Source organism: Triticum aestivum, chromosome 3D, assembly GCF_018294505.1.
Source record: "Triticum aestivum cultivar Chinese Spring chromosome 3D, IWGSC CS RefSeq v2.1, whole genome shotgun sequence".
Classification (NCBI taxonomy): Eukaryota; Viridiplantae; Streptophyta; class Magnoliopsida; order Poales; family Poaceae; genus Triticum; species Triticum aestivum.
The window spans coordinates 456085958-456102126 of NC_057802.1; positions in this window are offsets into that span (position 1 = coordinate 456085958).

Sequence of the window (16169 nt, forward strand, 5' to 3'; positions counted from 1 at the left end):
GGACCCACCGGAAGTGCCTCCTTATTACGCACAAAAAAAGAATACTCCCCCGGCTAGCTGGGACCCACCTTGGTGGGAGGCTGACTTGTGGGCCTACTAAGTTGATGGGGATGAAGGGCTTTGTCAACTTAGTCAATATGAACGATTCTAGCTCCAGTGACCGTACGATGTCCATCCAACGGCCATAGTGCTTCTTCAACCTCTGGTCTTCTTGCTCCAGCCGCCCAAAGCAGCGCCGGTCGTGCCGCATGCTCCTGCCTCCCATGGCCGGCTGTGCTGCCGCGGAGGCCTCACCGCCCCCTACTATTTCCACCGCTGGCCAGGCCCTGCGGCGATGGCAGCCTCACACCGCAGCCGAAGCAGTGAACCCTCGTACTCCTCTCCGCGCGGGCTTCCACTGCCGCGTCTTCCCCGGCTCCGCGTCGTCCCCTTCCTAGGCCTCGCCGTCGTCCACCGCCGTGGTGCTCTCCACGCGGCGTGGTCAACGTGGTCAAGGAACGACTTCCATCAGAAGAGTATTGTACGTGGAGAGGCTGACAGCTGGGTCCACGGCCACAGCCCAGTTTTTTGTGATTTGCCAAGTAAGTGCTTTGTCAGGCCTGTTGGGCTGCAAATCTTTCAAGACAAGGAGAGCTTTCATTCGGCTGGCCAAGAAAATGGCCCATCAGTAATGAGAAATGGGCTGTACATTTTTAAAACACATCAAACCGGCAATTAGTTTCAAATATCTTTTTTTCATTTCGAGATTTTAAATTACATTAATTTTTATGCGTGGAGAATTTGTTGGACTTTATATTGATATACATTTATTTTTAAAATCAGTTTGAATGTGAGTCGAAATTTCGGGATTAAAAACAGTTCGGACCGCACCGAAATATGCAAAATTTCATATAATTTTTTAACCGTGGCCACAATATGGGCTGTAATGCTAACAAAAAGAATATGGGCTCCAAAAAAAACCTTAATAATTAGCAAATGGGCTGTAAATTATTAGAAATAATGGCAGATGGGCTGTATGCTGTTTTCCACATATTTGAGGCTTTCCTAAAAAAAGGTTGACGCACAAGCAGTGACTGTTGGATGGCCATCCAGCGGCCGTCGTTCTTCTTCAATCTCTGCTCTTCCTGCTCCAGCCGCTCAAACAAGCACCGGTGGGACTGCCAGCTCCCTCCTCCCCGCGGCCGGCTCTGCTGCCGCGCAGGCCTCACCGCCCCACCGAACTCCCATCGCTGGCCTAACCATCCCTCTACTCACCCACACCTACCGTTATTCTCCGGCGACGGCAGACGAACCAGTAAACCCTCGTACAGTCATACAGCCCTCCGCGTGGGAAACAACTGCCGAGTCTTCCCTGCCTCCGTGTCGTTCCCTTCCTAGGCCTCGCCGTCGTCCACCGCCCTGGTGCTCTCGGCGCGGCCTGGTCAACGTGGTCAACGACCGACATGCATCTGAAGTGGACTGTACGTGGACAGGCCGACAGCTGGGTCCACGGCCGCACGCAAGGAAATGCCTCCTTATTACGCGCAAAATAATGATTCCTCCTCCTGACATCAGGGACCCACCAAAAGGGCCTCTGTATTTAGTGAAAAAAACGTTACCTCCGCTGACAGATCGGACCCACCAGCTATATCTTTGCACGCAAGGAAGTGCCTCCTTATTACGCACAAAAAAAAGAATACTCCCCCTGCTAGCTGGGACCCACCATGGTGGGAGGCTGACTTGTGGGCCTACTAAGTTGACAGGGACGGGGGCCTTTGTTAACTTTAGTCAATATGAACGATTCTAGCTCAAGTGACCATACGATGTGCATCCAACGGCCATAGTGCTTCTTCAACCTCTGGTCTTCTTGCTCCAGCCGCCCAAAGCAGCGCCGATCGTGTCGCATGCTCCTGCCTCCCGTGGCCGGTTGTGCTGCTGCGGAGGCCTCACCGCCCCCTACTATTCCCACCGCTAGCCAGGCCCTGCGGCGACGGCAGCCTCACACCGCAGTCGAACCAGTGAACCCTCGTACTCCTCTCCGCGCGGGCTTCCACTGTCGCGTCTTCCCCGGCTCCGCATCGTCCCCTTCCTAGGCCTCGCCGTCATCCACCGCCGTGGTGCTCTCCGCGCGGCGTGGTCAACGTGGTCAAGGAATGACTTCCATCGGAAGAGTACTGTACGTGGGGAGGCTGACAGCTGGGTCCACAGCCACAGCCCAGTTTTTTTGTGATTTGCCAAGTAAGTCACTTTGTCAGGCCTGTTGGGCTGCAAATCTTTCAAGACGAGGAGAGCTTTCATTCGGCTGGCCGAGAAAATGGCCCATCAGTAATGGGAAATGGGCTGTACATTTTTAAAACACATCAAACCGGCAATTAGTTTCAAATATCTTTTTTTTCATTTTGAGATTTGAAATTACATTAATTTTTATGTGTGGAGAATTTGTTGGATTTTATATTGATATACATTTATTTTTCAAATCAGTTTGAATGTGAGTCAAAATTTCGGGATTAAAAACAGTTCGGACCGCACCGAAATATGCAAAATTTCATATAATTTTTTAACCGTGGCCACAAAATGGGCTGTAATACTAACAAAAAGAACATGGGCTCCAAAAAAACCTTAATAATTAGCAAATGGGCTGTAAATTATTAGAAATAATGGCAGATGGGTTGTATACTATTTTCCACAGATTTGAGGCTTTCCTAAAAAAAGGTTGACGCACAAGCAGTGATTCTTGGATGGCCATCCAACGGCCGTCGTGCTTCTTCAATTTCTGCTCTTCCTGCTCCAGCCGCCCAAACAAGCGCCGGCGGGACTGCCTGCTCTCTCCTCCCCGCGGCCGGCTGCTACCACGCAGGCCTCACCGCCCCACCGTACTCCCATCGCTGGCCTAGCCATCCCTCTACTCACCCACACCTGCTGTTATTCTCCGGCGACGGCAGACGAACCAGTAAACCCTCGTACAGTCGTACTCTCCTCCGCGTGGGAAACAACTGTCGAGTCTTCCCTGCCTCCGTGTTGTTCCCTTCCTAGGCCTCGCCATCGTCCACCGCCCTGGTGCTCTCGGCGCGGCCTGGTCAACGTGGTCAACGACCGACATGCATCTGAAGTGGACTGTACATGGAGAGGCCGACAACTGGGTCCACGGCCGCACGCATGGAAATGCCTCCTTATTACGCGCAAAATAATGATTCCTCCACCTGACATCAGGGACCCACCGAAAGGGCCTCTGTATTTTGCGAAAAAAAACGTTACCGCCGCTGACAGCTCGGACCCACCAGCTATATCTTCGCACGCAAGGAAGTGCCTCCTTATTACGCAGAAAAAAATGAATACCCCCCTGCTAGCTGGGACCCACCATGGTGGGAGGCTGACTTGTGGTTCTACTAAGTTGACTGGGATGGGGGCCTTTGTCAACTTTAGTCAATATGAACGATTCTAGCTCCAGTGACCGTACGATGTCCATCCAACGGCCGTAGTGCTTCTTCAACCTCTGGTCTTCTTGCTCCAGCCGCCCAAAGCAGCGCCGGTCGTGCCGCATGCTCCTGCCTCCCGTGGCCGGCTGTGCTGCCGCGGAGGCCTCACCGCCCCCTACTATTTCCACCACTGGCCAGGCCCTGCGGTGACGGCAGCCTCACAGCGCAGCCGAACCAGTGAACCCTCGTACTCCTCTCCGCGCGGGCTTCCACTGCCGCGTCTTCCCTGGCTCCCCGTCGTCCCCTTCCTAGGCCTTGCCGTCGTCCACCGCCCTGGTGCTCTCGGCACGGCGTGGTGAACGTGGTCAAGGAATGACTTCCATCGGACGTGGACTGTACGTGGAGAGGCTGACGGCTGGGTCCACGGCCGCAGCAAGGAAGTGCCTCCTTATTATGCAGAAAATAATGATTCCTCCACCTGACAGCTGGGATCCACCGGACGGGCAACTGTATTTCGCGAAAAAAACGTTTCCCCCTGACTGCTGGGACCCACCAGCTACATCTTCGCACGCAAGGAAGTGCGTCTGGGCAAAAAAAAACGATTCGCCCCCTGACTGCTGGGACCCACCAGCTACATCTTCGCAGGCAAGGAAGTGCCTGACAGTCGGGACCCACCTGGTCGAAGCGTATGTATCATTGTCATTCTGGTCGCGAACGTGTACGTACATACTGGTCGATGTAGAGGCACGCACGTGTCGTAGTAGAGGTGCGCATGTAGCATGTACACGTACGTACAGCGGCCAGTGTGCAAGAAAGAAAATACGGCCACGTACGTACATACGGGCAGGGTCTCGAACGCCTACTCATGCATACGTACGCCCAGGGCTCATGTACATGGCTGGGTCGGAACGGAGAAATAGCGTCGTCGTCGTGTTCATGGGGAGCCAACCGGCTGGGTCGGAACGGAATGCGTTGTCGTGTTCATCGGGAGGGCTTGGATGGAACAGCCGATGGAAACGAGGCCTGGCGTACCGCAGAACAGAGGAAACGGCCTTGTGTTCGACCGACCATGTTTGAAACGGGATCCTATTCATCGGGAGGGGTCTGGCGTACCGCAAAACAGAGGAAACGGACCTCCTACGGTCGAAACAGGGGTCCTGTTGATTGGGAGGGGTGTGGTGTACCGCAAAACGGAGGAAACGGACTTGTGTTAGAGCGCTACGGTCGAAACAGGGGTCCTGTTCATCGGGAGGGGTGTGGCATACCGCAAAACGAGACTCCACGGGACACTGTTCATCTCCACCGTCGACCCCCTCCCGCCTCCACGGGCTACTGTTCATCCACCGTCGACCTCCTCCAGCCTCCACCTTGGACTGTTCATCCACGGGCTCTTGTTAATCCAGCCTCCACCACGAGCTACTCCACCGGCTACTATTCAACCAGCCCTCTCCACGGGCTCCTGTTCAACCACCCCTCCACAGGCTACTGTTCATCCAGCCCTCCACCGTCTACTGTTGATTCTGCCCTCCACGGGGTGGTCCTGTTCATCCTGCCCTCCTCGGGGTCCAGTTCATCCAGCCCCAACCGGCTCGATCGATCGGGGTCCTGTTCATCCAGAGGCAACACCACGGGGTCCTGTTCATCCACCCCCACCAGGAACTGTTCATCCAAACCCTAGCAACGCTCACTGTTCATCCAGAGGCAGCATCGATCGGCTTCAGTTAGCAGCAGTAGCGAAGGAATTGCTCGATCGGTTTCAGTTAACAGCCATCGATCGATCGCTCGGGTTCAGTAACGCGTAGCCTGCAATGCAATCACTCGGGTTCAGTTAGAGCCCAACGCCTCGCTCGGGTTTAGTTAGAGCCAATGCCTCGCACACACGCACGTATGTGTATGAGAGAAACGCGCATCGCTCGGCCCCAGACCTCCCACCGTAACCGGGAACTCCCCAAAATTTTCCTCGCCCTCGCTTCTACCACGGTTTTTTCCGTCATGGACGGCCCAAAGAATGTCATGCAGCTGCATCTCCGGCCCGCCCAGGACGAAAAGCCCATTTTCTGTCATGATTTTTTGTCATAGAAGTAGGAGCCCACCACATCTATGATGATACAGGGTTTTGTCACAATTATCGTCATAGAAGTGTCATATGTATGACAGAAAAAATTCGTTCGGCCCAAAATGTCACGGATGTGTCTTTTTTTTGTAGTGATGCCTGTCACTAGGGCCCGAGTGCCATGATTTCAGATCTGAACCTATTATATTTTCATGAATATATTTGTGTTCTTGATCCTATCTTGCAAGTTATAGTCACCTACTACGTGTTATGATCCGGCAACCCCGGAGTGACAATAGTCGGGACACTTCCCGGTGATGACCGTAGTTTGAGGAGTTCATGTGTTCACTAACTGCTAATGCTTTGGTCTGGCGCTCTATTAAAAGGAGGCCTTAATATCCCTTAGTTTCCAATAGGACCCCGCTGCCACAGGAGGGTAGGACAAAAGATGTCATGCAAGTTCTTTTCCATAAGCACGTATGACTATATTCGGAATACATGCCTACATTATATTGATGAATTGGAGCTAGTTCTGTGCCACCCTATGTTATAACTGTTGCATGAAGAATGCCATCCGACATAATTATACATCATTGATCCATTGCCTACAAGCTTGTTTCATATTGATCTTTGTTCCATTACTTTTCCGTTGCCACTGTTACGATTGCTACAAAACTGCTACTGTTACTTTTGCCACTGTTGTCGTTACTTCCATACTACTTTGCTACTAAATACTTTGCTGCAGATATTAAGTCTTTCAGGTATGGTTGAAATGACAACTCAGCTGCTAATACTTGAGAATATTCTTTGGCTCCCCTTGTGTCGAATCAAAAAATTTGGGTTGAATATTCTACCCTCGAAAACTATTGCGATCCCCTATACTTGTGGGTTATCAAGCCTTTTTCTGGCACCGTTGCCAGGGAGAATAGCTCTATTCTCTGAGTCACTTGAGATTTATATCTGTTGATCACTATGAGGAATTTGAAAGATCAAAGAACTAAGATTTTTCCCTCTACTACGAGGGGAGGTAAGGAACTGCCATCTAGCTCTGCACTTGATTCTCCTTCTGTTTTGAGTAAACTTGCGACACCTACACCTGCTATTGATTCTGATATGTTGCATGTTATTGATGATGCCACTTCTGCTATGCATGATGCTTATGATGAAACTACTTCTCTGCTTGATAATACTGTGCCACTAGGTGAATTTCTTGATAAGCAACTTGCTAGGGTTAGAGAGAATGAAATTATTGAAACTAATGATATAATTGAAACCGATGATTATGATTCTCCCCCTAGACATGAATTGCCTGTTGTACCCGAGGGTTATGTTATGGATGAAGAAACAGCTAGACACTTCTTTGCTTGCAATGATAGAGAAGATCTTAAGAAACTATTAGCTAAGCTGAAAGAAAAATCCTTGAATGCTAGAATGAAATATGATCCCAATTTTGCTACTTCGCGTATGTTTGTTACTGATAATGATTATGAATTCTGTGTCGGTCCTGAGTTAATTACTTTGGTTGAATTTGATCCTTTGTATGGTTATGAATCTGAAACTGTTGTGGCACATCTTACTAAATTGAATGATATAGCCACCCTATATTCTCATGAGGAAAAATTCGCTACTACTATATTCTTATGTTTTCTCCTTTCTCATTCAAGGGTGATGCTAAGTTATGGTTTAATTCTCTTGCTCCTGGTTGTGTGCGTAGTCCCCAGGATATGATTTACTACTTCTCTCAAAAATATTTTCCTGCTCATAGGAAACAAGCTGCTTTAAAGGAAATATTTAATTTTGTGCAAATTGAAGAAGAGAGTCTCCCACAAGCTTGGGGGAGGCTTCTCCAATTACTTAATGCTTTGCCTAATCATCCTCTCTAGAAAAATGAAATACTTGATATCTTTTATAATGGACTAACCGATGCTTCCAAAGACCACCTGGATACTTGTGCTCGTTGTGTTTTCAGGGAAAGAACTGTTGAGCAAGTTGAACTGCTATTGAGTAATATTTTGAGTAATGATAATGATTGGACACTTCCTGAACCAACTACTAAGCCAACTCCGAGGAAAAGGGGTATTCTATTTCTCAGTCCTGAAGATATGCAAGAGGCAAAGAAATCTATGAAAGAAAAAGGTATTAAAGCTGAAGATGTTAAGAATTTACTGCCTATCGAAGAAATACACGGTCTTGATAACCCCACACAGGTAGTAGAGGTAAACTCTCTCCATAGATTTGATGAAGGTGATATTTCTCATAATAAGTCAGCTAGTCAATGCTTGGATGAGTTTGATAATTTTATTGTTAAACAAGAAAACTTCAATGCTTATGTCAGTAGACAATTGAAAAGTAATGCTTACGTGCTTGACCACTTGGGTGATTATATGAGTAGAACCGTTAATTATCTTAAGCTTATTAGTAAACACGCTTCCATGGTTACGACTCAAGTAGAACAAGTACTTAAGGCACAAGATGATTTTCTTAATGAGTTGAATAGTAAGAATAATGATAATGCTGTTAGGGTTATGACTAGAGGTGGTAAGATGACCCAGGAACCTTTGTATCCCGAGGGCCATCCTAAGAGAGTTGAGCAAGATTCTCAGAGAATTAATACTGATGCACCTAGTCCTACTAATAAAAAGAACAAGAAAACTGATAGGACTTTGCATGCTAGTGAACCTAGTATAGACACACCTGAGAATCCCAATGATATTTTTATTTCTGATGCTGAGACACAATCTGGTGATGAACATGAACCTTGTGATAATGTTAATAATGATGTTCATGTTGATGCTCAACCTAGTAATGATAATGATGTAGAGATTGAACCTGCTGTTGATCTTGATAACCCACGATCAAAGAATCAACGTTATGATAAGAGAGACTTTGTTGCTAGGGAACATGGTAAAGAAAGGATGATGAGGATTTTGAGTGCTTTGCTGAAATGATTAGACCTACCTTTTTGTTTATGTGTTTGACTGATATGCTTCAAATGCCTCCTTATGCTAAGTACATGAAAGATATGGTTACTAATAAAAGAAAGATACCAGAAGCTGACATTTCCACCATGCTTGCTAATTAAACTTTTAAGGGTGGAATACCAAAGAAACTTGGAGATCCAGGGGTACCAACTATACCATGCTCCATTAAAAAAACTATGTTTAAAAATCTTTATGTGATTGTAGCGACCTTACCCAAATGGATCAAGTCTCTGTGCTTAAGTGTCATCCCTGGATCGGTATGCTGACACACACAGTACTCGAGGATTTATAACAGAGGTAAATCACATGTATGAAGTAACGTAAATACTATTACCTCAATCCAAAATAGCGGAAGTAACAAGGTTGTGGATTCCCATCAACACCAACGGCAAAGTTGAGTGTAGAAATCGTAACCCTAACGTATCACTTACTCGTCGTAAGAATCCTGCAACATGAAACGTTGCAGCCCGAAAACGGGTCAGCACATGGAATATGCTGGCAATGTAACACATAGAGAGTAATGAACATAGTAATGCTATACTACATGCATATATGGCTGGTGGAAAAGCTCTATGGTTATAATGTTTCTGCGAAAAGCCAATTTTTCCCTACTTCAAAGGAATAAATTTTATTTAACTATCATGGTGGTTGTGAAACATTGAGATGGTTGACAGCATCTCAATCCCAATTAAGTATCATCATTAACCCAAGAATATTAATTAAATTAACATGATGAGATCAACGGGATAATCCAAGAACTAGATACTCAAGATGTCCATAACCGGGGACACGACTAACCATGATTAGTTTGTACACTCTGCAGAGGTTTGCGCACTTTTCCCCACAAGACTCGATCGCCTCCGCTTGATTCTCGCACTGCATGATGTTTGAGAAACGGATGACCGAGACACAGTCTTTCAGGAACAATCACTCTTTACTCCGGGTGGACCGATACACCTACTTTCCCCTACATCTGCTAGCCCACCTCTTCAAGAGATCATGTAACCTACTCAACTATGCTAGAGCCCATAATAGCTTGTGGCTGCACACGGAAGTTTCTAGCATGAATAATCTTATGATCCCTTTGAGCCTGGGTGGCGGTCCTTATACAAACAGACAACACTGGATTCTCCAGGTGCCTCAATCCACCCAGATGTGAGTTTTAGTTGCCACCTTAAGTAAACCATTATTAACAATCTCACATCTGTCATGAAAATCTCTCAAACCCAATCCACGTCTACGAGCATAGCATGGCAATATAATAGCAACGTAGAAATAACTCCCAAGGGTTTGATAAATAAAACAGGTAATAGGTACTACCTCAACTACTTCCCAATACCCTCAATTTAAATTAGATCCTAACCATGCAATGTTTGAGGGTTGAATCTAATGCACAAAAACTGGGTATGAACGGGATATGATCAAAGTGTGAACTTGCCTTCAATGTTGATGAAGATGATTCGCACTCAAAACTCTTGATAGATCTACTCGTCACACTCCGGTCAATCTATCGTAAGCAAGCAATAGTAACCACACATAAGCAATCACTCAAAAGATCGAGAAGAACGAAGAAGACACTTCGGAAAACATCAAAACCAAGCAAATAACTCTTGCAACATAAAACAATTTCTAACAGTACCAAAATTATGTGAATTTGGCCTTATCAGAAAGTTTAGGTCAAGAGCTTCGGTTTGCGAAAAGAATCAACTCAAACGGAGTTACGGAACTTAAGTTATGAACAAAAGAAGTTTGAATACAAATCTGTTTGAATAAATTTTTTAAAACTTTCAAAAACATGTTTAAGTTATTTTACTGGATAGAGGAGATCATAACGAGGAAGTGGGCGTTGGTTTCGTTGGATTTGGACAAACGAGTAAAAAGATGTGGTTGTTTGAAGATCAGGGGCTAATCTGTAAATAAATTATTCACACATGGGTCCCTGGCCGAAAATAACAGAAAAATAAAAATTTAAATGATGAACGTTTGTTTTCTAAACCTAACCAACGGACGTTCGCTGTTTAGTAAAACCTAAAAAAACAGATCTAGTCCAGGGTTTTTTTTAAAAAAAACCGAACTTGAAAAAAAACGGATTGGACCGGCGGGTTATACCGGTTCAGCAGCGGTCCGGCGCCGGCGGGGAAACTCCAGCGAGTCGGGGCAGTGGCGACGGCGAGCTCCGGCGCGATGGCTCGGCTTCGCGACGAGGGGCGAGGGCGGCGCGGGGCAAGGCGCGGGCGGCGGCGCAGGCGAACGGTTGTGGTGCAGCGGCGAGGCGGCGGCGCAGCCCCGGCGAGATGAATGGGGTGACGGCTCCGGTGGTTGAGGAGGGCAACGGAGAGGTCGGGGAGGGGCAGTGCGGCGAGGCGAGGATGATGGCGGCGTCGACGGTGGTCCACGGCGACGGGACGGAGAGGGGCGGCGGCGGCGGATCTCGACGGCTGCGGCGGGATGCGGCGCAAGGGCGGTGGCGCGAGGGGAGAGAGAGAAGGGGAAAAAGGCGGCGGGGTGCGGCTTTTAAAGGGCCAGGGGCTGCGGCTTCCTTGGGGAAAGGGGCGGCCGGCGGCGTGGCTTGCTCGGACTCCGGCGAGTCCGGGTGGAGCACGGGAGGAGGAAGGCGGCGCTGCGCCTGGGCCGTTGGGCCGCTGCCTGGCTCGGGCGCTGGGCCGGCCCGGTCGGCAGAGAGTTTTTTTCTTTTTTTAAAACATTTTCTCGGACAAACAAACAAAATAAAAATAAAATTATATAGGCATATAATATGTCAAAATTTTCAGAAAAAGATTTTCTACGACATGAACATTTTTGTAAAGTCAAATAAAATCCACACAGATTTAAATAAATCAAACAGTGCTACTGCCTTAATAAAATCCAATAAAAATCATTTTAAAAATACCAAAATGATTTCAAATTTATTTCTCTCCAATTTTCTGATGTAGGGAATCATGTTACCCTATTTTCTGTATATTTTTATTTTGGAGGAAAATAATTTGAATAAAACTCAAATAAGTCCAATATTGGAAAATAATTTCAATGGGACTTTGAATTTAATCCTTTGAAACTCCCAACTCCTATTTCATATGTTTTGAAGAAGTCATTTTATCTTCGCTCGTGAAAATCATTGAGTTGCATAAAGTTTCAGAATTGGAAATATTCTCAAATGAAATTCAAATATTTTCAACACCCCTTTTCATTTAAATAAATGGAAGAAGTCATGTCATCTTCTCTCCAGGGTTTTGTGGTGAAAAGAATTTGAATTCATGGAGATCATAAAAGCAAAATGAAAGTTTGGGAAAGTCCTTTTATTCCCTCTCATTTAACTTTCAAAAGATTTCGAATTCTACTCACTTTCAGTCAATCAATCAAACAATCAATCCAATCTATCTGTTTATTATAACATTCCAAAATTTAGAATTTTGGGATGTTACAAACCTACCACCCTTAAAATGATCTCGTCCTCGAGATTCAGAGAGGCTAGCAAGAAATTGGTTAGGGTTTGGTGGTCTTCTCAAAACCCATCGATCATCACCGGGGTCTGGGGTGCTACCACCCTTAGAAGCATGGTTACGGTCGCATCAATACTCATATACTCCATCCTTATCCTTGACAGGGTCGGTCTTCTCAGATCTTTAGTATAATTCCTTTTCTGGACTCTTCAGGTAGTGGCATAACCTTTACCATAATTCTTCTGTCCTTTCATCTTGGTAAGGTTATTCCATGACTAGGTCTTCTTAGCTGACGGGTCATGCGCCAATACTAAACAACTATCGACATCTCCTGGTGGTCAACAATTTATGGTTTCTCCTGCAAGAAAATGGGTCTGGGTTGATCCTCACCGTATAACCTACGATTGGCATCAACTGCCGTTTACAAGGGAAACATTCTTATACCATTCTAAGGTTCAAGCAAGGTTTAATACCGTCGTCTCTCTACTATAGGTAGGTCACTCAGATTTACCATCCCATATAGAAAAGCGAATAATAAGAGTAAGTCGGTATGGTGATCAATCCATCCCGCACCCAAATCATTACCTTGTATATGGTTTAGCGAATCTCGCATTCTAACACTCGGTCATCCTCACAAGCATTGCAGAATTTCTCTTATCAACGACCTAGGTTCGGATAAATCCATGGATTCTGCTAGCCAAACAAACATCTATCGTTCCTTCCCAACCCTCAGGTTTTTGCGTAACTCCTATAAGTTCGTCTGTCGATAAAAATCGTAACTTCTTCCAGGGTCTTTCCTTCAGCAAGAAATGTGCTTGCTTTTTGGCAGGTCCTGGGGCCTGTGGGTTATGGCCCATCTCATCACTTGTAAACCTTGAACTCATCATCGGGCAATTGATCCTTAATCCAACATCCAACTTCCTGGTATTCCTAAATCCATCCAATTGTACTGTCTTCCTTCCTTCTATTGGCACCAAATTAAGACATGATTGCTCAGACTCATCATGGAATTTCCATTGATCCATATTTCCAACATCATACCTCCTTTATATCCAATAGTAATTCATCTCTTCATCCTTGGGGGATATCCCACATACCGAGATAAAAAAACACTTATACTTATGAAGTCCATACTCCACTTCGTGGAACATCATTATCCTTTCCAGGGTCAAGCGTCCTTACAGGGGAATATTGGCCATCTCTGGATGGCACTTCTTCAACTGGGAAACATGAAACACATCATGAACTCCTGACAGTCCTCCGGGTGACTCCAGCTTGTTGGTCACTTCTCCCATATGCTCCAAAACTCGGTATGGTCCTACAAATCTCGGGGCTAACTTTCCCTTAACTCCAATTAGTTTAACTCCTCGCAGAGGGGACACACGAAGACATGCTCCGTCTCCAATTTCATAGACTACCTCCTTTTTTTACATCCAATAATACTCCATACCCTCATATTCTTGGGGTATCCAACATATCAAGATAAAACTAATACTTATTTTGTTCGAAATCCACTTCGTGGAATATCATTACCTTTTTCCAAGGGTCAAGTTTCCTCACAGGGTACTACCACCTTTAAAATGCACAACCTTCCATAGACCATATTTCTCATATCCTCGAAAATGGTCAAAATCTTTCTTCATAGAGTAACAACTCATAGAATCCAAATCAATACCAATGATGCTAACTTTATTGATTCTCAAATTATTACAATCTCCTGCATTCCATTACATGCCTCAATCCGACACCTCACTAATAAAAGAAATGTCCACACTACTACTACTATATTTCTCGTTGCACTCAACTATTTGTCACAAGTCTCCGTCTCCTTGGGGCATTCTCTGGCAAAGTGCCCTGCTTCATCACAACGGAAACATATTACTTCTGACATATCTCGGGGTTTCCTTGTGATTATATAGCCTCCTGGGGTCCTCATCTTCCCTTTTGGGCAATCATTGTGGTAGCGTCCTGAATTTTTGCACCTGTAACATGTGATATGACTCAGGTCTTTTTTTGTAGAAATTGGGTTGTTCCTGGGATCCAATCTACTTCGCTTCCTAGACTTTTCCGTTCCAATCAGGGCTTCTATTTCCTGTGGGTCATACTCTACTTCCTCTGTCGGGAATTCCACTAAATCCCCATTCAGACAATTTTGGGAGATGTGTCCTTCTTCTCCACATGAATAGCATGACTTGGTGCAGGGTTTAATTGGTTCTTCTTTGGGTGTGTCCTCCACCTCTTCCTTCATCACAGATTCCTCTAAACTTTCCATGAGGGCTCTTTTCATTGCTTCTTTCTTCTGCTGGATAGTCCTTTGTACCATGGGGTAGATGTGACACTGAGCAGGGTAGTGGGTAGTCCCTTCACACAAGAAACAAGTGATCTGCCTAGTTGGGCATCCTTCAGCTGGGTGACTTCCTTCACAATTAGGGCATTCATCCTTGTGTTCCTTATGGTTGTGGCCTATTTCTCCACAAGGCTTGTATGCACAAGGTTTCTTCATATCCTTTCCATAAGGCTTCAATTTCTAGGACACAAGACGAGATCTTTGCAGAGTCCACTTAAATTCTTTCCAAGTGGTTACTTCTTGCCATCCATTGATGTTTTGGTACATCCTCCACCAAGTAGCAGCACCTCTTTCAAAACATTGAAGAGCATGCCGGGTCATATCCTTTCCGACTATAGGGTTATTCTTCATGTGATCCTCCATGTTCTGAATCCATCGGTCCGTCTCCAATTGACTCATCGGTCCAGAAAATACAAGCTCATCTCCATTCATCCTCTATTGGGTCCATGGGTTTGGGGTGAGATAAGAGAGGTCGAGAGGGATGCACACAATACAAACAAAATTTTGAAAAGACAGATTTTTTTATTGTGGTTGTCGGAAAAACAACAAACAAATGACAGCTCACAAACGTCGCATCTAACGTAGGTATAACAGGGGTTTGGTCTTCTAAAGGTCAATAAGTCTTCAGCGTCGCCAAACTCTTCAAGTCTTATTAATGTCTCCGATGGCTTCTTCCAATCATGCTTGTCCTTCTCAAGTTCTTTTGCCATATCATCTCTGTTGACGAGAATTCTTTTGTGGCATCCTTTAATAATTGCGTTCCAAACTTCTGGGTCTCAACATCCTTGGCATGAACCATGATACTACTGTCCTTCAGTTCCTGACGAGTCTCCGTTATCTCGAGGTTTTGCTTTCCCTGCTTGGCTACTTTCAGTTTCTGGGTTCTGAGTTCTTCAAGAAACACTTCTTTGTCAAATACAGCTTCCTGCAGGTCCATCCTAAATTTCTTGATGTAATACTCCAGATCCTAGTGATACACCTGGTCTAAAGTTAAAACTTCATCTTGCTGATAGGTGCTCCATCAGCCTTCTACCATCCAATCCTTCCATGCATATGCATGCTTAACTCGGCATGGTGACAATAGCATAAGCGGACGATAACATCATGGATATCCGTGTTTCTGCTCTTGTCATTACCATGAGCTATCATTCCATAGTTGATATCTCCTGCCTTAGGGTTTCCTTGACAAATCTTTGAGTTTCTAACTCTCCATGTTTCGGTCTTTCTCCGATACACCTTGCTCTCGAGTATTGACAGCTTCCATAGTCTGCCAAGTTCCATAAGGGTAACCTTCCTAGGTCATACACATCTAGCAATTCTTCAAAGCCTTCAAATTCTCCCAGTCTTCGGAATCTTCAACTGTTGTAGTTTCCATTATCATAATGCACGGTAAAATCCTCTTCATTCCGAATGGTCTTAGTTGTCCGATATCTTGTACTTCTTGAAGTGGTCTCGTCAGCCGAATCTTCGAGTGGTCAAAAGGGAAAAAGGGGTAGGGTCTCACTAAAAGGGAATATTTGAATAAGACTCGGAAAAGAAGAGAGGTAAAAGATCTTTTTGAAAAGGAAAGTTTTAGAGAAAATCCTTCCTATGGGCTTGACAGTTTCTAGGGTCACGTCCTACAGTCAACATGTGCTCTGATACCATCTTGTAGCGACCCGACCCAAATGGATCAAGTCTCTGTGCTTAAGTGTCATCCCTGGATCGGTATGCTGACACACACAGTACTCGAGGATTCATAACAGAGGTAAATCACATGTATAAAGTAACGTAAATACTATTACCTCAATCCAAAATAGCGGAAGTAACAAGGTTGTGGATTCCCATCAACACCAACGGCAAAGTTGACTGTAGAAATTGTAACCCTAACGTATCACTTACTCGTCGTAAGAATCCTGCAACATGAAACGTTGCAGCCCGAAAACGGGTCAGCACATGGAATATGCTGGCAAT